Here is a 25,708-nt window from a genome sequence, read left to right as displayed (position 1 = left end):
TCATTGAAAATCTTTGGTCTGGAGTGTCCCATTGATCTGGTAGCAAGCTACAGGTCTGAATTGGTGTCTCAAGTCATCTTCTCCCTAATCCTGTCTCACTTCTTTTTCTTTTCACAAGCATTATTCCCTAATAAAGTCTTAGTACTCCTAACTCCTTCTTAGTATCTACTTTCTAATTAACCTAATCTTACGGCAGTGGAGACTACATTATCCATCAACTAGCTGGGAATGAAGACTCTATCCCTGATGGAAGGTGGTGGGTTGAAAGGTCCTGGTACAGAACAGAAGCCAATTTGTTAAAATTGTCACCTGCTGTGAGCTGAAACTTTGTTGGTGGAAAAAAATGCATTAAGGGGTATGATGGCAAATGTAATAGAATTGGATAATTGTTACTAAGTTGCACAGATGCCTTACTGGGAGGTAAGTACAAGCCGAGGACAATTAACACAATGGGTAACTGGGTATGAGACTCAGAGAGTTCCTTCGGTAACATACAAAGTAGTCTTCATTTTATGGAGTGGATGAACATAAAAGAAACTAAAGATCAGGGCAGTGGAATGCGTGGCCATTGTAGATGTGTAATGTCAAAGTCAGGGACTTAGATTGAAATATCAGGGATGCTGAGACATAGGAAAGGGAATCTTAACTCTTCAGACTTGTACGAATCTTCTGGGTCTCAAGATATGGTTAATCCCTGCCCATTAAAGCCAATATCTATGCAGAAGAGTAAAAGATTATTTTATAGAAAAGGAAAATGCAACCATCTTAAAACCTATTCCCACCTTCTCCCCTGGCTGTCATCCTTATGATTTTATAACCAGGGCTATGCCATAGTATACCTCCTCCAGGAGCAAGTTTTACCTGATAAGAGATTAAGGACTGCATCAATGAATCTGCCCTTCTAAGAGAATCCAACCTTTAACATTATGCTTAATTCCACTCCTAGGTCTCTACCAACAAAGAAACAGACACTAAGATGGAATCATATGTGCAATAAATTTTAGAAACATGTCAAACATAGAGGAGTTATATAGTGAGAGCCTTAAGACCATAATACAGGTCAGACACCTGTGAACAAAACAAAGTGAAGGAAGGATTCATTCGAAACAACCTCAGTAAAGTTCTGAGAAATCTCTTCCAAACTGATGGAATACCCAGCAATTCTCACCCACTAGAGCAATTCTATATTCAGTAAAAATGGGCTTGACCCTAAGCTTAGTCACTGACTGGAAACAGTCGTGGTGGATGGGGGTAATTGGTTTGGCATGTCACCACTGCAGGAATACAAAAGTAGGAGAGCTGGAAGTTGTCATCAGCAATGCTCCCCAGAGCTAGTACTCCCCAAAGAAGATCTATGCAGTACAAGTACATGGCCATAAATACAGCAGGACTACACAAATAATTGTACACAATTGTTCACAGCAGCCTATTCATAACTCATTGCAAATAACAATCCAAATGACCATCAGTACATGAATGGTTAGCCAAATTATGGTGTATCCTTACAATGAAATATTACTCAGAAATAAAGCGGGAAAAACTAACATTCAAAAACATAGGTGAATCTTAATGCTTATGTGAGTAAGTGTAGCCAGAGATCTAAGATAGTATTACTATGATTCCATTTAGATGAAGCTCTAGAACATAAAATGAATTCACAGTAATACAAATTTGATCAGCATTTGCTTGGGACAGGTATTTCAGGGAACTTGATTACAAATGATCAGTCATAAAATGTTCAAATTCATAAATAATGCCATAATTCCATAAATGTATACATTTGCTAAGTTTATCAAGCTGAACTCTAAAAGTCATTGTATTTTATTGTATAAGTTATCTCTCTGCAGGTTTTTTTCAAGGTGACTGCATATGTATTAGGATTATCCCTTCTATATCAACTAGTAAGATTCAATTCAATAAATAGGGAGAAGACTACAAGTTGCTACTTCACATGTTAACCCTTCAAAAAGAAAGCTTTTAGTATAGTATTCTTATTCTACAAATGAATGGATGGCGACTCAAATATATTACTTATCTCATGAGAGAGCACATACTTCCTATGGACTAGAGTCATGTCAAGTGATTCCAAATTCTAAGCCCTTCTACTCTTTTCTTTTGGCTTCATATTTTGATAATATAGGTAAAAAGTCAAGAAACCCTATCAATCATCAGATTACATGCTAGGATTGTATATGATTCATAAAATAAAATTAGATCTGATATCCTAAAATGCTTGTAATTGTTTAGATTCTCAGTCTTGTAATTTGTGATCCACTCTGCTGTTATAGTCAAATTCTGTACTATAAATTGATGAAACTCTATTCTCTGAGTTGCTCATTAATAAATTCATAACACAGCTCTTCTGAACTTTTGTTTTATCAGCTATTTCCAAGATTCTTTAATACACTAAAGAGAGTTACAAAGTTAATAGAAATAAAATGGGTTTTTGGAGGAGATTTGAAGATAGTTAAAGTCATTGATTTAGAAAGACAAGCGTGTGTTAAAGTGCTTTGGAGGAGTTTAGGAACGGCTGCCGTCATATACACATGTCAAGAATGCAAGCATCCAAAGATAAATGATAGCAGGGAGGAAAATACAGATCAATACTCCTGAAATTAAAAAAAAAATCAAAAAGGCAATTTAAAAATGGATCTCAGAGTAAATAGGAATCAAGTGATTTATATAAACTAGGATACTGTGTATATATTTGTTTTTAGCTTCAGTGAAGAGGGGAATAAGTACCACTACAGTTATTATAGCCCATCTGTGAGACAAAATGAAAAAAGAAAGTAATTCCTGTTTCAGGGTAGATAACTTTTCTAAGGGTTTTGGAATGTTAATGCTCCTTTCTTCTTTGATATACTGGTCCTTTATCTTTATTTTTCAGTTACTACATCGTGAACGGGCTGAGTTTTTCTTACTCATTAGTAATTACCAGTCACTTTGCTTTATCTGAGATACCAAGCTCATAAGCAGTAAGTGTCCACTTGCATGGAGGTGACACTGAACTTGATTTTAATTGTCCTTGATGTATTTCTGTACCTTGGACAACATTGGGAGACAATTCCAATTTAATTTGCCTTTGTTCTTGTTATCAAAAAGATCAGTGCATAGTGAAATGTATTTACTTGCTTTGTTGTTGAATGATGTTTCATGAGCATGCTATTTCTGGTTTGGAAAAATCATCACAGATAATATGATCTGATTATTGATTCAGAAAATAATTTGCCATATATAACCAGAGTTGCTTGAACTCTGGAGAAAGAAAGTCTTTCTCTTCCCCCTCATTCCTTTCTTCAATTCCAAAAAGAAGAGTTAAACAAATACAATTGGTCACATTCTAAAATACTCTTTGGCAAATTCTTTGAGGCATCTGACCTCATAGAAATAATGGACAAGAATATATGATGGTATTCTCCAATTCCATTTGTTGCTCCAAGTACATTTGACTTTTCATTTGACATATGTTGTAAGGTCAGTGACCCATGCTTGGGTTATTAGAAAAAGTATTCTTATTGCCCTAGGATTAGAAGTCTGTACTGTGACTTATAACTGTAGCTTCTAAAACCAATTCTGCTGTTTCCTTTTTTAACTCATCATATCACTGTCATAATTTATTAAATATTCATATTTGAACTTTTAAAAATTATATAGCATGAAAATGAGTGATAAAACTCATGTTGATAATTTAACATTTTCATTTTGTTCCACTTAGAATGACAAATGAAAAAACAATGGAGAAAGAGAGACATACATACACACACACACACACACACATACATCAAAGAGGGAAAGCTTTATAATTTGTATGTGTAATGGCAGTTCTTTTTCTGATTTTTTTGAACAAAGGGCTCAGTATTTACATTTTGAATTGGGTCCCACAATTTACGTAACTATCTCTTTAGCTGATTTCTCAAGCATTGCCTGCATCTTTTCCACAGTTTCTTTTCCTAAGAGAACGCTTTTCTTGTTCCCAGCTCCTGTAGGGGAGCTCTAACTTCAAGGGATACCTGAAAGCCCTAGTACAAAGGTCCTCAGGTGACTTTGGACTGTTCCTCCTGAAAGTTTCTAGCCTTTACTCAGGCCAGGCCTACAGTTCTGGTAATGCCAGAGTTAACGATGACTTATCACTAAAGCTAAGAGCCAATCCTAGCTCAACACATGACTTTGATATGGAAACACATGAGTTTGATATGGAAACTCCAGAGTTCACTTTCTGTCAAAAGAATAATTATATGTCAAGTAGAAAAATCAGTCTCATCCCTCAGACCATGAAATGAATGCTACCTGAGAAATGATGGATTTCTTATTTAAAAAAGGAAACACTGTCAGAGATGTAAGACTAGTCTCAGAAATTGCCTGAAAAGGAAAGGTGTACAACACAGAACCCTTGTCCTATAACTCCTCAGAAAATTACTTCTAGGAATCAGGCAGGAAAATGTTCCAAAAGAAGTGGGGAGACATTCTAGTAAGAGTTTAATGTGGAGCCAGGATTGTATAAAGTTTGTGTTGCTGCATCTCATGTTTATTATTCTTCACTGAGAACTCTTTAAAGCTACCCACTTTGTACATCACACAGAAGGTAACACTATAGAATAATAAGATTTCTCAGAATTCTAGGGGATTTCATGGCCCCTTCCTGAGCCCAGATTAATTTCTGGCAAAGGATGCTTAAGCCTAAATAAGTTGCCTGGGAGTAGGCTAGCAGCAACTGTGACCTTGAGAAAGCAATGCAAGAACTCTGCACTAAGAAATCTGAGGGTCAGTTCCTAACAACCCTCATGGCAACTAGATAGGTTCCTCTTAGAAGTAGCTACTGGTCACTTTGAGGGTAAACATTTGCAGAAATAAAGCCAATGGAGCTCCTTGTCATTGTCCTTTGAACTACAACTACACAAAGCATTAAATGACCTGGCACAGGAGCTAATTAAATGTTAGTGGCCTTCTTGCTTTTAAATATTAAACTGTGCTATTTCCTTAAAGCTTAGGCACAGGTAGAGGTGATATTACTGATAGTGAAATATTTCAACTTCAATTAAAATATTTCTTGAAGTATATACTATCTTTTGCACCAAATAGGCATATTCTTTATACAGTTTAATTTTATATTTGAAAGTTTTACACATTATCTCAAGTAATTTTTGCAACAGGTATAAAAATCAAGCAGAATTAATACTAGTAGCTTCATTTTATACTTTAATAAACAGATCTGAAGAGAATATGTAACATTCTACAAGTAACCAAAAACTCTTTAGGATGGAAAAGAATCTAGTTATAATCTTTTGACTCTGAGATATATTTTCAATTCAAATTAAAAATGCCTTCAGTAAATTTAGTAACATAAAATAGAATATTAGAATATTCATAAACTTCAATTTGAATACAAATTGATCATTCCTAATCTAAAAATCCAAAATCTAAAAATTTTTAAGTATCAACATAATGCCACAAATGGAAAATTCCAACCTGACCTCAGATGATAAGTTGTAATTGAAACACAGGTACACAAAAAAAAAATCATATAAAATTACCTCAGGCTATGTATATATGAAACATATACATGTGGATCTGTACTGGCAACAGAAGGACCTGGGAGCATCACTGACGTCTACTTCAACACGTCATATATTTTTTGTCAGTGAAAAATTCATTTAATGAAAGTTAAGCAAAGGCTAATATTTCTTTATTTGGACAGAGTCACTTCTGTGTTAAATTTTTAAATGTTACAGAAAAGTATTGTGGTAAAAGGATAAGTATTCCACAGAGCCCAATGGAGAAATAGATGATTTTAAAACATTTTGAAGACCTTTTAAGAATGATCTCATTTTTCTTCTGTGATAATTTTTGAAACCAAGTTAACTTTGTGGAAGAATAAAAATATAAAATACAAAATTCAAAGCTAAGTATGTTTGATGTGATAAAATGAAATCTTGGCTACTCAGTTTCTGGAAAACATTTAGATAAAGCATTTTTAGAGCACTGCATATGTATTTATAATTCACACTTAGAAAATAATTTCAGAAACAATAAAAACATTTATAAAGTATCAGGAATTTAAGAACTATTATTCACAAAGTACAAACATTAATTCCAAGAAATAAAGAACTAATGATCAAAGTACTTTTTATTATTTTATTAAATTCTCTATCTAAGCAAAATAATATGGAAAAACTATGCCAATGTTACTACAGAAATTAAGAACATAAAAAATTAAAATAAAACAAATGCATATTTTTATATATATTTCCTACTCCAAAGATAATAGACATAAGGTCTCAAATCCATTTTGCTTCAAAAAAATCTGACAAATTAAAGGTAGTATGAGAAGATAGACTTAAATAGACTCCAAAAATAAATTCTGATTATTTGAGGAGAAGTAGGGGGAGAAAAACCCACAATTTTTATCTAAACAGATGGGAAAGTCTCCACAGATGAAAATTAGATTGCTGAAAGAGAATCATTTATTTGTTCATGCAAATAACCCTTTACAATCTGCAATGTGCAGGCATTCTGTTAGGCTTGGGAACACATGAGTCACAAGACAGAAAAATCCCTGTTCTCATAGAGATTACATTATTTTGTGTGGACAAAAGCAACATAAATTAGTAAAATACAAAATATTCATGATGATATAAAAGCACACAGAAAAGTTATAAAGTATGATAAGAAGGTATGGTTTTAATTAGAGAAGTAACTGGAATAGTGACACTTCAGTAAACAGAAGTTTCGACAGAAAGCAATGCAGCTCTGTATGTGAAGGGAGCTTTGTGAGAACAAGAAGCAACAGAAAGTAAACAGGTGTAGGATCCTGCCCAGCATGGTCTGGGAGTAGCAAAGCAGTCATGTAGCTGAGGCAAATGTATAGAGGGAGGAGAGGATGACTGCCTCAAGAGAGCAAGGCACTGAAGAACACCACTGTACAGTCTCCAACTACAAGAACTGTAGCCACTGGAGGGTTTCAAATACAAGCTTCATGACATCTGATTTGTATTTTAACATGGTCATCCTGGCTGCTGATTTAAGAACAGCATCAAAATAGTAAGAGTGTTCACTTAGAAGTCTCTTGCCAAAACCAAGTCAAGAGAAAGTATCCGGGTCTTAAGCCCCCTTGCCCTTCTCGACCAGCGACAAGGGAAGTGGACACTCCCCAACAAGGTCATACCGGGATAGGTAAGGCCAACTGACCGCCTGCTCCATGCCCTCCCGGTGGAGGACAATCAGACGCGTCAGGGAGACTCGTCACAGCAGGAACTCATTTATTGAGGAAGTCACACAGCTTTTATGTAGGGTGGGGGCTAGGCAGGAACCAATCAGTTTAAAGGTCAGCAAGGCAGGGGGGTTCATGTAGGCAGGAGTCCCATTGGACTATATGGCAAGCACAAGCTGATCACGTTGGCGGAACTGTTGTTAACCAATCCCTGACGGTGGTCCGGTTTATCGTCATTAACTATTAAAACCGCCTTTGAGGCCTTGATCCTGCTCACTCACCAGGAAGTAAGGAGTCAGCCTGAGTTAGTTAAAGTGTCATTAGTTCCAACAAGAAAGTAGATGAGAGCAGGATGATAGTAGCAGTAGTTGCCAAGTAACAAATATCACCTAAATACAGTTTAAAGACAGATCAACAGGATTTGCTGATGTTATATGGAGTGTGAGAAAAAGAGTTAAGAAAATCTCAATACTTTTGGTTTGAGAAACTAGAGGACTAGAAGTGCCAATGAATGGAGAACATAAGTTTAGGGGGTACAAAAGAGTAAGAATTCCATTTGGGACATAGTGTATTTGAAATACATATTAGAAATTCAAATAGTTGTAAAAAAAAGTTAGATATTCTATTCTAGAACTCAAAATTTCATTCAGCAATATTCATTCCAATAAATTCCATTCAGTAACAGTTTTCCCTTTGGGTAATCTATAAAAACCAATAATCTAACATTGCACTTTAATTCTTCAAAACCATTTCTGAAGGAAGCTATGACCTTCTAACCTAGGAATACTGCTTTTGGTGATATAACCAATTGAAAATATAGAAAATAGTACAATTTGGGCTAAATCAATTCACATCAATGGGTTTTACAAACTTTGTAATAATTTGTTAGATAAAACAGAAAATATCACTTGTAGCAAATAGAGTGAATTTAAACTTCTATTGAAATGACTTGAATTGGGAAATTTATTCCTCTACTTGTCATAAAATTTTATTCCTATGTAGAAAGATATGCACAATATATGTCATAAAACAGATTACTCATTATTGTTGGCATGACATGTAAAATATAAATTTTATATATATGAGTGTGTCACATAAGTGTGAATAATGGGAAGTTGCATGAAACTTTGCCTATTATCTGAGAATTCTGTCAATTTCAAAAATAACCTCAAAGCTGGTATAGTGTTATTTAGTTGATCTTTTAAAGACAGCAGCCATGCAAACTCACCAGATACCCCCCTGCCCTATTTGGCTATAAGGCTATTGTGCAACTATAAGGCAGCACAATGTGCTCTGTATTACCATGTCATTACCTTTTTTTCCCCCTGTATAAACATTGTTAGGCATTAGAAAATCACCACAACATTCTATTGAGCTAAGGTAAGGGAGCCCCAGGAGATTTATAGAGAACATAGAGCCCTGCTAGGAAAAGTAACTGACAGTAATCACCAGGTTGATGTCTGCTACTTGTTTTGAACTTGATCTGTTCCCTGAGAAAGAGTAAAGCAGCCAGCAGGGCCTAACACATACGATTGGCCATTCAAATGCTTTTATGGTTTGGCTCTCCTGACCCCCAAAGGTTCACATGCTAAAGGTTTGGTCACCAACCTGTGGTACTACTGAGAGGTAGGGCCTAGTTAGAAGAAGTCAAGACACTAGAGCCTTATATTGAAAGGGATATTGGGATCCTGTCCCCTTCCTCTATCTCTTTGCTTCCTGGCCAAAATGGGATGTTATTTCCTCCATCACAAGTCCTCTGCTGTAATGTTCTGCCTTACTATATGTACAAAGACAATAGGGTCAAGTGATCATGAACTAAAACCTCTCAAGCCATTAAGCTAAATAAATCTTTCCTCCTTGAAAGTTAATTTTTTTCTCAAGTATTTTGTCACAGTGATGGAAAGTTGACTAAAGCAGTTATCAGAGTGCAGTCTAAACACTGAATACACTGGAAAGAATTAGGTGACAAGGAGAAAACTGTCCCCAAAATATCACTAAAGACTGGAAAATAATATTCATTATAGTGTAATTAAAGATAGTCATTGAATAAAAACAATTACATTAATCTAAGGATTATGTGATGCATTCTAAGTGTTAAATGCGTATTATCCTTCATTCAATTCAGAAAGTTTGATGAATGGGTTCTACTAAGTAGAAAAATATTTTAGATGTACATAACTAAAGGTTAGATGGTTTTTCATTACTTTTACTTTTGAACTAGCTGTATTTGAAACTTTTTACTAAAATAATTATCTTTATATTTTAAAAACTAAATTGTTTATTATTCTAACAATTTTTTATGTTTTAATATTTTTAGTTTTTAAAAATAAAATTTTAAAACACATCAAAATCTCTGGGACACTATGAAGTCAGTTATAAGAGAAAAGTTCATAGCATTGAGTTCATCTACAAAAAAGAATGTAAAGATACCAAATAAATGATCTAACCTTACATCTCACAGTCCTAGGGGGGAAAAAACACCACCAATATCAGAAAACAGGAAATAATTAAAATTAGAACTGAAATCAATGAAAGTGAGATTTAAAAAAAAAAACAATTAAAATTTAACAAAACAGAAAGTTGGTTCTTTGAAAGAATCAAGAAAATTGATAAACCTTAAAATAAAAAGAGATAAAATCATTGTTAAAAATCTGTGGTGAAAAAGGTAATATCATGACCTTCACTACTGAAATACAGAGGATAATCAAAAACTTTTTTGAAAATTTATGCTATAATAAGTTAGAAAAATCTTGAAGACATTGACAAATTCCTAGATACATATGACCTACCCAAATTGAATGAGGAAGATATAGAAAATTTAACAGACCAATTTCAACTAAGGAAATTGAAGTAACCATCACAATCCTAACAACAACAATGGCAAAATGTCTACCAACAAATAAAAGCCCAACACCAGATGAATTATCAGCAGAATTCTATCAGACATTTAAAGAATTAATACCAATCCTCCTCAAATTCTTGCATGAAAAAGAAAAGGAGGGAACTCTTCCAAATACATTCTATGAAGCTAAAATTATCCTGATGCTAAAACCAAAGACCCATCAAAGAAAGAAAACTTCATTCCAATACACTTATTCTTAATAAAATATTGGCAATTGCATATAAAACACATTAAAAAATAGTGCACCACCATCAAGTTTCATCCCAGGGATGCAAGTTTAGTTCAACATATGGACATCCATAATTGTAATTAATCATAGAAGCAACTTAAAGAATCACATGATTATCTTAATAGGTGGCAAAAAAACATTTAACAAAATACAGCATCCATTCATATTTAAAACACTAGAAAAACAGGGATAGAAGGAGCATACCTAAATACTGTAAAAGCTATATATGACAAATCCAAGGCCAACATCATTCTACATGGAGAAAAAAAAAAATGAAAGCATTCCCTATAAAGACAGGAACAAACCAGGATGCTTACTTTCACCACTTCTATTCAACATAGGCCTTGAAATTCCAGCCAGAGCAATTAGACAAAAGAAAGAATTCAAAGGGATACGTATAGGAAAAGAAGAGCTCAAACTATCTTTGTTTGCTGATGACATCATTCTATATTTAGGAGACCCAAAAAACTCCACCAGAAAATTTCATAAATGAATTCAGCAAAGTAACAGGATATAAAATTAACACCTATAAATCAGTTGCATTCCTATACCCTAACAACAGATCAGCTGAAAGAGAAATTGGGAAACCATCCCATTCACAATAGCCACACACACACTCACACACACAAAAAAAATTGTGAATCAATCTAACAAAAGAGGCAAAGGACCTCTATAATATTACACAACACTAAAGATATAAAAGATATAAAAAGAGAAAGACCTTAGAAAATGAAAAGACCTCCCATGTTCTTGGGTTAGCAGAATAATATTGTCAAAATGGCTATACTACCAAAAATGCTATTCACATTCAGTGCAATTCCATTAAATTCCAAGATGTTCTTCATAGAAATAGAAAAAGTTTTCATGAAATCCATCTGGAAAAACAAGAGGCACAGAATAGCAAAAGCAATTCTTAGTGAAAAAAAATAAACTAGAAGACATCATATATCCAGATCTGAAACTACAGAGCTATAGTAACAAAAATGACATGGTATTGGCACAAAAACAAGCAAGACCACTAGTGGAACAGAATAGAAGACACAGAAACAAACTCAGAAAAATATAGTTACCTCATGTAAAACAAAGGAGCAAAAAACATACAGTGGAGAAAAGACAACCTCTTCAACAAATGGTGCTGGTAAAACTGGAAATCTGTATGTAGTAGAATGAAATTTGACCTCCCTAACTCACCCTGTACAGAACTCAACTCAAAGGGATCAAAGACCTAAGAATTAGACCAGAAACCCTGCACATACCACAAGAAAATGTCGGCCCAACATTTCAACATATTGACTCAGTAACTGACTCCCTTAACAAGACTCCTAAAGTCCAAGAAGTAAAACTGATAATCAATTAACTGAAAAGTTTGCTTGCAGCAAAGGAAACAAGCAAGACTGTGAAGAGAGAGTCTACAGAATGGGAGAAAATTTTTGCCACCTATACGTCAGATAGAGCATTACTCTCCAGGATGTATAAAGAACTCAAAAAACTTAACACTGTAGAAACAAATAACTCAATCAATAAATGGGCAAAAGAATTGAGCAGGCCCTTCAAAGAAAATACAAATGGTCAATGAATATATGAAAAAAATATTCAACACCTTTAGCTATTAAAGAAATGCAAGGGGCTGAGGAATAGCTTGGTTGGTAGAGTGCTTGCTTTGCATGCATAAGGCCCTGGGTTCAATTCCTGGCACCACCAGAAAAAAAAAAAAGAAGAAGAGATGCAAATTAAAACCCACAGATTCCATCTCACTCCAGTCAGAACGGCTATTATTAAGAATACAAAAAATAATAAATTTTGGCAAGGATGTGGGGCAAAAGGTATACTCATACATTATTAATGTGACTACAGATTGGTGCAACTACTCTGGAAAACAGTATGGGGATTCCTCGAAAGACTAGGAATGGAACCACCATTTGACCCAGCTGTCCTACTTCTCAGCATACATACAGTGGATTTAAAATCAGCATACTACAGAGATGCAGCCACATCAATTTTGTAGTAGCTCAATTCGCAATAGCTAAGCTATGGAGCCAAATTAGGTGCCCTTCAGTAGATGAATGGATGAAGAAAATGTGGTATATATACACAATGGAATATTATTCAGCCATAAATAAGAATTATCTTTATGACATTTGAAAGTAAATGGGCGATCCCAGATGGCGGACCAGAGGGGGACTGCATCCACAGTCGCTCCAGAACCCAGGAGTTAAGAAGGGAAGGCATTGAGAGACTCAGACCAAAATAGAGTCACGGGTGAGTCTGCCCACTGGGTAAAGTTCGGCCCGGGGTGGCAGGCCCAGATAGAGGTGGCTTATCGGAGCAGGGCAGGGCAGCTAGAGTCTTCCACAGGCAGCCCTGTGCACTCCAATGCTGGGCCCCTCCCACACAGCCAGCTTCTCCAGGTTCTCGGAGCAGGCCCCCTACTGAGAGCCTTTCTGATCAGAACAAGCTCCAAGTCCCGGAGCCAGCGCAGCATACTCTGGCCCGCAAGCGGCTTCAGGGACCAGGACAGGGCAGCCAGCGACCTCCCCAAGCAGCCTGGACCCCTGCGGTGGGAGGTGCCTTTCAAGGCTAGCTTCTTGGAACAGACCGCCCAGTGAGAGCCTTTCTACATAGAGACAGCCACAAGTCCCTGAGCAAACGGAGAGCTTCGATCCACAAGCAGACTCTGGGATCAGGGCAGGGCAGCCAGAGACTTCTCCAGGCGGCTCTACCCACTCCGGCCCCAGGCTCTTTCCACGGGGCGATCCAAGATGGTGACCTAGAGGGTGACTGCATCTCCAGTCGCTCCAGAACCCAGGACTCAAGAAGGAGAGGCATTGAGAGACTTGGACAAAAATAGAGTCACGGGGTGAGTCTCCCCCACTAGGCGAAGCTTGACCTGGGCGCCAGGCACAGATAGGGGTGGCATATCATAGCAGGGTAGGGCAGCTAGAGTCTTCCCAAGGTAGCCTTCCACACTTCGGCAGTGGGCTCCCCCTACACGGCCAGCTGCACGGTGCAGGCCCCCAGTGAGAGCCTTTCCGCACAGAGCCAGCTCCAAGCCCTGGAACCAGTAGGGGCTAGGGGCAGCTTTCTTCGGAAGCACTGCATTATCAAGTTCCTCCAAGACTTCAGGCTACTGAAGGCTGGGAGGTGATACACTGAAAATCTACTGGGACACTATAAGCCAATAGTGGAAAACTGCAATATCTCAGGGTCCCACTGACAACTGACCATTATGAGAAAACAAGGGAAGAAAATGTCCCAAACAAACCTAGATACTACATCAATAAAACCCAATGACAGCACAGCAGAAGAAATGTCAGAAAGGGAGTTCAGAATGTACGTAATTAAAACGATCAGGGAAGCTAATGAGGAGATGAAAGAGCAAATGCAGGCATTGAAGGAGGAGATGAAAGAGCAAATGCAGGCATTAAATGATCGCACCAATCAACAGTTAAAAGACCAAATACGGGAAGCAAGAGATCATTTCAATAAAGAGTTAGAGATACTGAAAAAAAACCAAACTGAAATCCTTGAAATGAAGGAAACAATAAACCAAGTTAAAAACTCCATAGAAAGCATAACCAATAGGATAGAACACCTGGAAGACAGAACCTCAGACATTGAAGACAAAATATTTAACCTGGAAAACAAAGTTGAACAAACAGAGAAGATGGTAAGAAAACATGAACAGAATCTCCAAGAACTATGGGATATCATGAAAAGGCCAAATTTGAGAATTATTGGGATTGAGGAAGGCTTAGAGAAACAAACCAAAGGAATGAACAATCTATTCAATGAAATAATAACAGAAAATTTCCCAAATCTGAAGAATGAAATGGAAAACCAAGTACAAGAGGCTTATAGAACTCCAAACATACAAAATTACAACAGACCCACACCAAGGCACATTATTATGAAAATACCTAACATACAAAATAAAGACAGAATTTTAAAGGCCGTGAGAGAAAAGAATCAAATTACATTCAGAGGGAAACCAATAAGAATATCAGCAGATTTTTCAATCCAGACCCTAAAAGCTAGAAGGGCCTGGAACAACATTTACCAAGCCCTGAAAGAAAATGTATGCCAACCAAGAATCTTATACCCAGCAAAACTTACCTTCAAATTTGACAATGAAATAAGATCCTTCCATGATAAACAAAAGCTAAAGGAATTTACAAAAAGAAAGTGAGCATTACAGAACATTCTCAGCAAAATATTACATGAGGAAGAGATGAAAAACAACGATGCAAATCAGCAACAGGAGGCGCTAGCCTAAAGGAATAGCCAAATAAAGGAGAAACCAAATCATGTTAAAAAACAAATATGAGTCAAATGACTGGGAATACAAATCATATCACAATAATAACCCTGAATGTTAATGGCCTGAATTCATCAATCAAAAGACACAGACTGGCAGATTGGATTAAAAAGAAAAATCCAGCAATATGCTGCCTGCAAGAGACTCATCTTATGGAAAGAGATACCCATAGACTAAAGGTGAAAGGATGGGGAAAAACATACCATGCACAGGGACACAACAAAAAAGCTGGAGTATCCATCCTCATTTCAGATAATGTGGACTTCAAACCAAAACTAGTCAGAAGGGATAAAGAAGGACATACATGCTGCTTAAGGGAAGCATAAATCAGCAAGACATAACAATCATAAATATCTATGCCCCGAACATTGGCTCATCCACGTACATCAAACAAATCCTTCTCAATTCCAGAAATCAAATAGACCACAACACAATAACACTAGGCGATTTTAACACACCTCTCTCACCCTTGGATAGATCGTCCAAACAAAAATTGAATAAAGAAACTATAGATTTCAATAACACAATCAACAATTTAGACTTAACCAACATATATAGAATATACCATCCAACAAAGAAGGAATACACTTTCTTCTCAGCAGCACATGGATCCTTCTCTAAAATAGACCATATTTTATGCCACAAAGCTACTGTTAGCAAATACAAGAAGATAGAGATACTACCTTATATTCTATCAGATCATAATGGATTGAAATTAGAAATAAATGACAGAATAAAAAACAGAAACTTTCCAATACCTGGAGATTAAATAATACACTATTATATGATGAATGGTTAACAGAAGACAACAGGAGGGAAATAAAAAAATTCTTAGAAGTAAACGAGAACAAAGACACATCATATCAAAATCTCTGGGAACTATGAAAGCAGTACTTAGAGGAAGATTTATTTCATGGGGCGCATTCAAAAAAAGAAGTAGAAATCAACAAATAAACGACTTAACACTACAGCTCAAAGTCCTAGAAAAAGAAGAGCAGACCAATACCAAAAGTAGTAGAAGACAGGAAATAGTTAAAATCAGAGCCAAAAACAACGAAATTGAAACAAAAGGAACAATTGGAAAAATTAACAAAATAAACAGTTGGTTCTTTGAAAAAATAAACAAAATTGATAAACCCTTAGCCACACTAACAAAGAGAAAGAGGGAGAAAACTCAAATTACTAAAATTCGGAATGAACAAGGAAACATCACAACAGACACGAGTGAAATACAAAACATAATTAGAAGCTATTTTGAAAATCTATACTCCAACAAAACAGAAAACCTCGAAGACATCAACAAATTTCTAGAGACATATGAATTACCTAAACTGAACGGGGAGGACATACACAACTTAAATAAACCAATTTTAAGCAATGAAATAGAAGAGGTCATCAAAAGCCTACCAACAAAGAAAAGTCCGGGACCAGATGGGTTCTCAGCCGAGTTCTACAAAACCTTTAAAGAAGAGCTCATTCCAATACTCCTCAAAGTATTCCATGAAATAGAAGAGGAGGGAACCCTCCCAAACTCATTCTATAAAGCCAATATCACCCTGATACCTAAACCAGACAGAGACACATCGAGGAAAGAAAATTTCAGACCAATATCCTTAATGAACATCGACGCAAAAATTCTCAACAAAATTTTAGCAAATCGCATACAAATATATATTAAAAAGATAGTGCACCACGATCGAGTGGGTTTTATTCCAGGGATGCAAGGTTGGTTCAACATTCGGAAATCAATAAATGTCATTCACCATATCAACAGACTTAAAGTTAAGAATCACATGATTATTTCAATAGATGCAGAAAAAGCATTTGATAAAATACAGCACCCCTTCATGCTCAAAACACTAGAAAAAATTGGGGTAGTGGGAACATTCCTTAACATTATAAAGGCAATGTACGCTAAGCCCATGGCCAATATCATTCTAAAATGGTGAAAAACTGAAAGCGTTCCCCCTAAAAACTGGAACAAGGCAGGGATGCCCTCTTTCACCACTTCTATTCAATATCGTCCTTGAGACTCTAGCCAGAGCAATTAGACAAACCAAATAAATTAAAGGGATACGAATTGGAAAAGAAGAACTCAAACTATCCCTGTTCGCTGACGACATGATTATATATTTAGAGGAACCTGGAAATTCCACCAGAAAACTTTTAGAACTCATAAGTGAATTCAGTAAAGTAGGAGGTTACAAGATCAATGCTCATAAATCCAATGCATTTTTGTACATAAGTGATGAATCCTCAGAAAGAGAGGTTAGGAAAACTACCCCATTCACAATAGCATCGAAAAAAATAAAATACTTGGGAATCAATCTCACAAAAGAGGTGAAAGACCTCTACAATGAGAACTACAGAACACTAAAGAAAGAAATTAAAGAAAACCTTAGACGATGGAAAGATCTCCCATGTTCCTGGATAGGCAGAATTAATATTGTCAAAATGGCCATACTACTAAAAGTGCTATACAGATTCAATGCAATTCCAATTAAAATCCCAATGATGTACCTTACATTAATAGAGCAAGCAATTATGAAATTCATCTGGAAGAATAAGAAACCTAGAATAGCTAAAGCAATCCTAAGTAGGAAGAACGAAGCAGGGGGTATTGCAATAACAGATCTTCAACTCTACTACAAAGTAATAGTAACAAAAACCACATGGTATTGGTACCAAAATAGACAGGCAGATCAATGGTACAGAATAGAGGACATGGACACAAACCCAAATAAATACAATTTTCTCATACTAGACAAAGGTGCCAAAAATATGCAATGGAGAAAAGGTAGCCTCTTCAACAAAAGGTGCTGGGAAAACTGGAAAACCATATGCAATAGAATGAAATTAAACCCCTATCTCTCACCCTACACAAAACTCAACTCAAAATGGATCAAGGACCTCGGAATCAGACCAGAGACCCTGCATCTTATAGAAGAAAAAGTAGGTCCTAATCTTCAACTTGTTGGCTTAGGATCAGACTTCCTTAACAGGACTCCCATAGCACAAGAAATAAAAGCAAGAATCAACAACTGGGATAGATACAAACTAGAAAGCTTTCTCTCAGCAAAGGAAACTATCAGCAATGTGAAGAGAGAGCCTACAGAGTGGGAGAATATCTTTGCCAACCATACTTCATATAGAGCGGTAATTTCCAGAATCTATAAAGAACTCAAAAACTCTACACGAAGAATACAAATAATCCAACCTACAAATGGGCTAAGGAAATGAACAGACACTTCACAGAAGAAGATCTACAAGCAATCAAAAGATATATGAAAAAATGTTCAACATCCCTAGTAATAAGGGAAATGCAAATCAAAACTACCCTAAGATTTCATCTCACCCCAATTAGAATGGCGATTATCAAGAACACAAGCAACAATAGGTGTTGGCGAGGATGTGGTGAAAAAGGAACACTCATACATTGCTGGTGGGGTTGCAAATTAGTGCAGCCACTCTGGAAAGCAGTATGGAGATTCCTCAGAAAGCTTGGAATGGAAACGCCATTTGACCCAGCTATCCCACTCCTTGGCCTATACCCAAAGGACTTAAAATCAGCATACTACAGAGATACAGCCACATCAATGTTCATTGCTGCTCAATTCACCATAGCCAGATTGTGGAACCAACCTAGATGCCCTTCAGTTGATGAATGGATAAAGAAACTGTGGCATATATATACAATGGAATATTACTCATCCATAAAGAATGATAAAATTATGGCATTTGCAGGCAAATGGATGAAATTGGAGAATATCATGCTAAGTGAGATAAGCCAATCTCAAAAAACTAAAGGACGAATGATCTCGCTGATAAGCAGATGAGGACATATATTGGGGGTGGGAAGGGTTAGCATTAAGTTTAGGATTAGGTTTAGGGTTAGGGATAAGGAGTGTGGTAAGAATGAAGGAAAGAAGGACTGTATAGAGGGAAAAGAGGTGTGGGAGGGGTGGGTGGAAGGGAAAAAAATAATGAATCAAACATCATTGCCCTATGTAAACGTATGATTACACAAATGGTATGCCTTGACTCCATGTACAATCAGAGAAACAACATGTATCCCATTTGTATACAATAATAATAAAAAAAAAAGTAGCAAAAATTCAAAAAAAAAAAAAAGGAAAGTAAATGGATGGATCTAGAGACTACCATGATAACTGAAATAAGCCAGTCCCAGAAATAAATGGTTGAATTTTTTCATTGATATGAGGAACCTAATCCACAATAAGAGGGTCAAAGGAGAAAAGTAGATATTCAGCAGATTAGACAAAGGGGAATGAAGGGAAGGGAGGAGGGAATTGTCACTCATTTCATTTTAATTTTTAGTATACCTCATTTTTTTCCTTTCCTAAAATATGACCCTACATAGTTTTCATGGACAACTTTGTGATTCATTGCCTTCTCAGTCCTAATTGACCAGTAAAGCCTGAGTTTAAGAGCTTTTTGTTGTTGTTGTTGTTGTTGTTCTTAGCCTCTCACCCCCTACAGGTGCAATACTTAGTGTTGGTATGTATCTGAGGTCATTCAAATCTATTTATTCAATTACCCTTATATAAAAAGAAATTCTCAGTCTGGGAATATAGCTCAGTGGTAACATGCCTGCTTAACATGCATGAGGCCCTGTGTTCAGTTTCCAGTCATGCAAAAATGTTAAAAATGTACACACAGATACCCATATGTATATAAACACATGCACACACATATATGCATTCACATGCACACATATGCATGCAGGTGTGTGTACACATATGTAAGTATGCTTGCTTGTATGTGTGTATATATGTGTATACAAAGATTCTCATGATTTTACCCTCCAGCAATGTCATCTACAAGTCTCCACTTCAACTTCTTGACCTAAATGTATTCATAGAATCCGCAAGTAACACCAAATGAATGTGTCTATATGTCAACAATTCTAATTGTTACTCTCACTAACATTTCAATTCTTGCCTATTCTGTTTGCCCCTTTTTTCCATCTGGATCTTTGATTTCTAAGCATCCTGAGGGGGTTGGAGATATCATTCTGCCTTCTGGATGAGTATCAAATAACAGAAACATAACAAGAGACACACATAAAGTAAACTTTTATAGTAACCGCATTGTTAAAAGTTAAAAAGAAATATAAGATCAATTTTAATAGTGTACTAAGGCTAGTATAATAAACTCAAAATACTATATTTTCAATATTTAATATAAAACTATTAAATTTTTACACTGATTTTTTAATCATTAAATTAAGTCTTTGAAATTCTGGTGTATATTTTATTTACGACACATCTTCATTTAAAGTAGCCACATTTTTTTAAGTGTTGACCTGTCACATGTGGCTACTGATGTCAGTAGTGGACAGACTAATTATAGATATTTGCACTAGCTCTGTTAGCCAGTCTTGTGGTACAAAATTTAGCAAATATCTTGGAAGATTTATCATAAGAGAAATCCCTAAATTATCTACTTTTGTCATTCCAACTATACACAACTTTTCACAGTATTGTTAGATTCCATTTCCCCATTGCAACCTTCTACTGCCAACCTTGATCAACAGTCCTAATCAGCACTAAATAATAAAAATGGTGCCAAGGGAAAATGTCTGCCGATTCTCTGTTCTCTTTTGAAACGTTTTCCCTTCTCTGAAATTTCATCTAATTCTTTTTACTTCTCATTTCTTTAATGTGTTTATTCTGATTTTGTTTTGTTTTTGAGTTGCCTCAATTCATTTTATGTTTACCTGAATGCAGTTAGTTACAATATCTAAGTGTAAAAATTTCTATTAACATTAGGAATATTTTTTCAGTGTCAGGGAAAAAAGACTGCCTGAACAACAATTTTAATTTATAGATTTCATATTTGTTTCATCTGAAATCTGAGTTGCCACCATTCCAACTGGGTCAGGGATATTGGGTCTACCTGCTGGCTTTAAGATACTATAGACTGATTGCCTGTACCTGTGAATTCAAGGCATCAAAAGGTAATAGCTCCACGTCTGTGATCATTTTAACAAAATGATAAAAGTATTTTAGGTAAGAATAGTGATATGAAAGAAGCTGTGGGTTTTATCTTTCATAAGCATTTTTATATTAACAGCCATTTTTATGCCAATACTGTCAGGATCTAGTACTTAATTACCTTATACTTCATGAGGAACATGCTTTGTAAGTGTGCATCAATGGTCATGAGCAGAATTTTGCACATTGTCTTGTTAGAGGTACATGTAAGACAAAAGACTCTACATTATTTATACTTACAAAGAATCCTCATCTTCCACACTGAAGACCAGCAGTTTTATCTGTATTGTGCATTGTATCATTTACTCCTGAAGAGTAATTTAGATTCAAGGGCACAGAGGTCACTAACTTTAATAGATAACCATATGCTTATGAGATTACTCATAGCCTGCTTGATCTACTTTTGACAGTACTTTTTTCAGTTTTTAAAATTTTCTGTTATCCTGTTGGACTGAAGGGTCACTGTATTTAACAATAATCTATATTTTAAAATAACTAAAGATGATTATGAAAGTTCTCACCATAAAAAATAAGTATTTGAGGTCATAATTATCCTGAGTTAATCAGTATACAATGTGTATTGTTGAAATACACAACTGTGTCCCATAAATATGTATAATTATTTTTTCATTAAAAATAAAAATTCAGAAGTTATGTAATTATAGTTAAATAAATGAGTATAAGATGAATATTTATTAAAAATACAATTTCAATTATTCTGAGTTCCTAGATGCACCAATTACCTAATAGAACACCCTAGTAATGGGATTCTCAGTTTTAATATATTCAGAAATATGCAACAATTATCTTTAACTATGTGGGTACTATATAAACATTTCTCAATGAAAAATTCCTAGGACTTCTTGACCAAATTGTTTAATATGAATGTTTCTGTATTATACAGAAAATAATTTTAAAGCAGTAGCATCTATATATTTCAAAACTACCTGTACAAATCTGTATCAGTCAGGGTTCTCCAGCGATAAAGAACCAACAGGATATAGTTGCAAAGTGGTACACTAGAAGCAATGGAATGATGTTGACTTCGGCCCTGACTTTGCATCTTATACACCCATTTTCTATTTTTCTCTGTTGATGCAACTAAGAATAAAATACTGAAATGTTAGAGAATGTTCTGCTTATGATCATGGTCCCCAAGTTGGAAAGAGGGCTTTTTTTTTATCCCATATCCAGAAATAAACGTTTATTGCTATTATTTCATACAGTATTTAATTGTGAAGAAGGTAACAGACACAGAACTATTTCAAAAGAGATAATGTCAAACACAGATACGTTGATCTGAAAGTAAAATAAAGCTGGAAATAAAAATGGAAAGAAAATGAGATTCCTGAGAGAAACAATGCATAAAATATTTCCTCCTGACATATGGTCTTTGGGCAAAACATTTTTTTAATCTCAGAAATAAATTATGTACAGTTTAATATCTGCCAAATTAACCAACCTTTCAAAGGGAATCTGACACCAAAAGATGCAATTTCCACTGTCTAAAACTCTGGATCTTTAACACTGAAAAAAAAAAGGGAGGGAACCAAGTTGCATCTTGCCAATTATTTGTTCCAAAGTGATTTTTAATGACTAATTGGTTACTGAAGGGAGAACAGACATTAACATTCCTTATGTGTCTCTCATCAGAGTTGGGTTAAAAAGAATAAATAAAGATACTCACCTCTCACCCTTTTATTTTTCTGCCTCTAGTAAAATAATGTTAGTAGGAAAGCTAATGCACATTAACCAGACTAAGGTCTATGATGTCTCTCAGATTCTCACTGTGGACTGTGTTAAGAGGTGGAGGTAACCAGGGACAAGCAACAGAGAAAACCCTAAGCCTAAAATGTTAAAGCTGAATCTATAGGTTGGGTTTGATTAAGAGAAGTTACAGAGAAGAACTGAGGGATATTTTTTAAATGAGGCAACGAAGCAAGGAGGGAACAGGGAAGATGCATTTCAACCTTCCTTTCTTTTTCCACTTTGATCTCCTGCCAGTATCCCCTATTAGCCAAAACAGGAAAAGGTTAAAAAATGAAATAAATGAGCACATGTGTGTGTGTGTGTGTGTGTGTGGTGGGTGGGGATGACTTTCAAAACCAAAACAACCTTGATTTTAGAATTTTCTAATACTTGTGGTTTAATCAACCCAACTAGGGCCAATTTCACCCTACTAATGTAATATGACTGAACTGGAATTGGGAAGAGATGCATACAGTTGAGTCTTGTAAATGGTGTGAGTTAAATCTAAACAAAAGCCAGCCACCAAGGAGTCCAAAGGATACAGTGTTCAGGGATATAGGGCAAGGTAAAGACTGGTGGAAAATGAATGTGGGGGTGGGCAGTGTACAGGGGAGTCAGTAAAGTAGATAACTGACAAAGTATACGGCTTGCCTAGAAGTCTTCATAATTTACCTAATAATGAATCAAACCTAATTCAGACACAAATAAATGTTTTTTCTTGCTGTTCTACCTCTCCATTGTAGTACCTGGTTAAGGAGGAGATGATTCTATTATACACGTGGTTATCAATTTCATAAGAAAAAACTTTGGGTCCAAGCCTAATTGGATAAAAGTACACATAGTTGAGAGTTTAGCTTCTGGATAGGTTTGCAAAGATTAAAAAAAAAATAGGCTTAGAAAGTAAGCCTTTTCATCTTTAACTTTTTTAAAAATGGAGTGGGGTAGTTGGGAAAGGTTTTGGTAAATTCAGTGGTAGGAAAGGGAAGAAAGGATTTGCTTTTCTATTTCCAGAAAGTTTGCTCAGAGGCCAATGGGGAAAACTCAATCCTTCTTAAGTAAATTTCCTTAATAAACCTTCTTTTTTTCCTTGGACAAGAATAATTGAAGATGAATCCAAGCATTCAAATGATCAGGTTGTAATTAAGACTATTTTTAAGGTCTTTTAAAATTGAAAATCTATAATCTTGAATAACTAGATTCCAAATACATATTTTTATAAAATAATCATCATAAGTAAAATATTCCATTTATTGTATATCTACTTGGGAGTCATGTGCTTTTCATACGTACTAAATACTAGAAGGTTAATATGGAACATTTTCTGTCTCAGATTTGATTGAAGATGAAAAATGTCATAAAAATAAAAAACAATTTGTGATATGTCTTACCAAATTCTAAAGTGAGGATTTACTAGTTTTACCTTTAAAAAGGTTTCCAGACCTTATTCTAATACTTAATTAGGAACACAAATGAGTTTGAAAAAGTTGGAAGAGATTACTTTGCTAAGTATTATTATAAATGTCTCACTCTCCTTTGCACAAAGGGCTCCTTCTCACCTCAATCTGGAATAGAGAAACTTTCAGGAAGTCATACCAAGGTTTTTCCTGTGAATTTTTTGTCATCTGGGGGAAGAGAGACATAGTAGTGATGTGAATTAAGACATGACTTTTGAGGAATCTAACATTGAGAAGATGAGGCCTATCAGCCTGAGGCATGAAAGAGAAAGAGAGAGGGCAGGGTGGGGAATATGATGCCACTGGAAGCAAGCTTTATTTCCTGCAGTGAGAGTAAAAAAATATATATGAATATTACTCATGGGTTAGAATGGACATTGGATAAAATTGGCTGGAGTCCTCTTAAGTCCTGCCTAAGGCAGGGATATAGCTGTGATGTGACCTCAACAGAGAAGATGGACTGCCAGATGCCCAAAGAGAAGAAATTTAAGTGACCAGATGGAAAATACAGAAAAGCATCACATGCATCTTGGGAAGGGCAGTCCAAGGCCACAAAAATAGCAGCCAAAGAGAGTGCACATTGAATCTCCTCAAATCCTGCAAATCTCAACACTAAATCAGAACTAGACCTGGTAAGTGAAGTAACTTCAGGTTCTTAAATATTCTTACTTTACTCCACCTCCAGTGCTCTCAAATAACAGTAGCCAGAAAATGATGGCTAGTTCACTGAAAGTAGGTAAAGAAATGAAAGAACAAAGAAAAGACAGCCAATACTTTTTCCAACCTATGTTCCTGAGCATAAAGGAAGCACAAAGTAGCAAAAGAAGTATGAAGTTTTACTGTAACTTGAAGGGAAAAAATTACCTGTAAAGTAAGGCTCAAGTTGAATAACCCTAATCCAAAAGTTTAAAATTCAAAATGCTCCAAAATCCAAAAATTTTGAAAACCTCCTGGTCCCAAGCACTTATGGTAAGCCATATTTAACCTGTAGTTTGTGACTAGAAGTGACTGTAGCTTTGAGTATCAAAATAACCAAAGAAATTAGAAAGAATAAACCAGAAAATAGAAAGAACAAATGAGGGGAAAAAAATGAGATACATACAACTACATTACCATTAAGAAAACAAGTGTAGTCTCACACTACTTAAAGATAGGGATTCTTTCTAACAAAAGCATCATTAGGCAATTTTGTAGATGTACAAACATTAGAGCATGCACACAAACCTAGATAAAGGTCAGTCACTGTAAGTGGTGATTTGGTGTAATCAGACGTGGTAAACACAAGGTATACAAGGCTGCTGCCATGGTAACATACTGATGTACAGTATTTTTTTTTCTTAATAAGAAGGAATGTACTCTAAAATAATTAAAATATAGTAAATTCATAGACTGATAGCATCACTATTATTATCATGTAGTATTTTATATTTACATAATTGTATGCACTGTACTTTTATCTTACTGGCAGCAGGGTAGGCTGTTTACAGAAGTATCACCACACACTGAGAACATTGTGAAACAATGTTTTGACAGCTATGGTATCACTAGATGACAGGAACTTTTTCAGTTGCATTGAAATCTTATAGGACCACTGTCATATATGTGGTCTGAAACTGACACTTCACTATGTGATGTGTGATTATTTGTTAAGTAATCAGTGTTTAAGCATAAAAAGAAATCCTTTAATTTTATAGGAAAAAAGAAAATTGGCTAAATAGAAAACATGGGAATATGCCATTAACAGGCACTTCACAGAGAAGGCAATATGAATGCACAGAGTATTTCAAGATGTTCACTCTTTTTAATAAGCAGGAAAATGAAAATTAAGACCTGAG

The sequence above is a fragment of the Sciurus carolinensis genome, chromosome 11, assembly GCF_902686445.1.
Source record: "Sciurus carolinensis chromosome 11, mSciCar1.2, whole genome shotgun sequence".
NCBI classification, from domain to species: Eukaryota; Metazoa; Chordata; class Mammalia; order Rodentia; family Sciuridae; genus Sciurus; species Sciurus carolinensis.
This window is presented reverse-complemented; position numbering follows the sequence as displayed.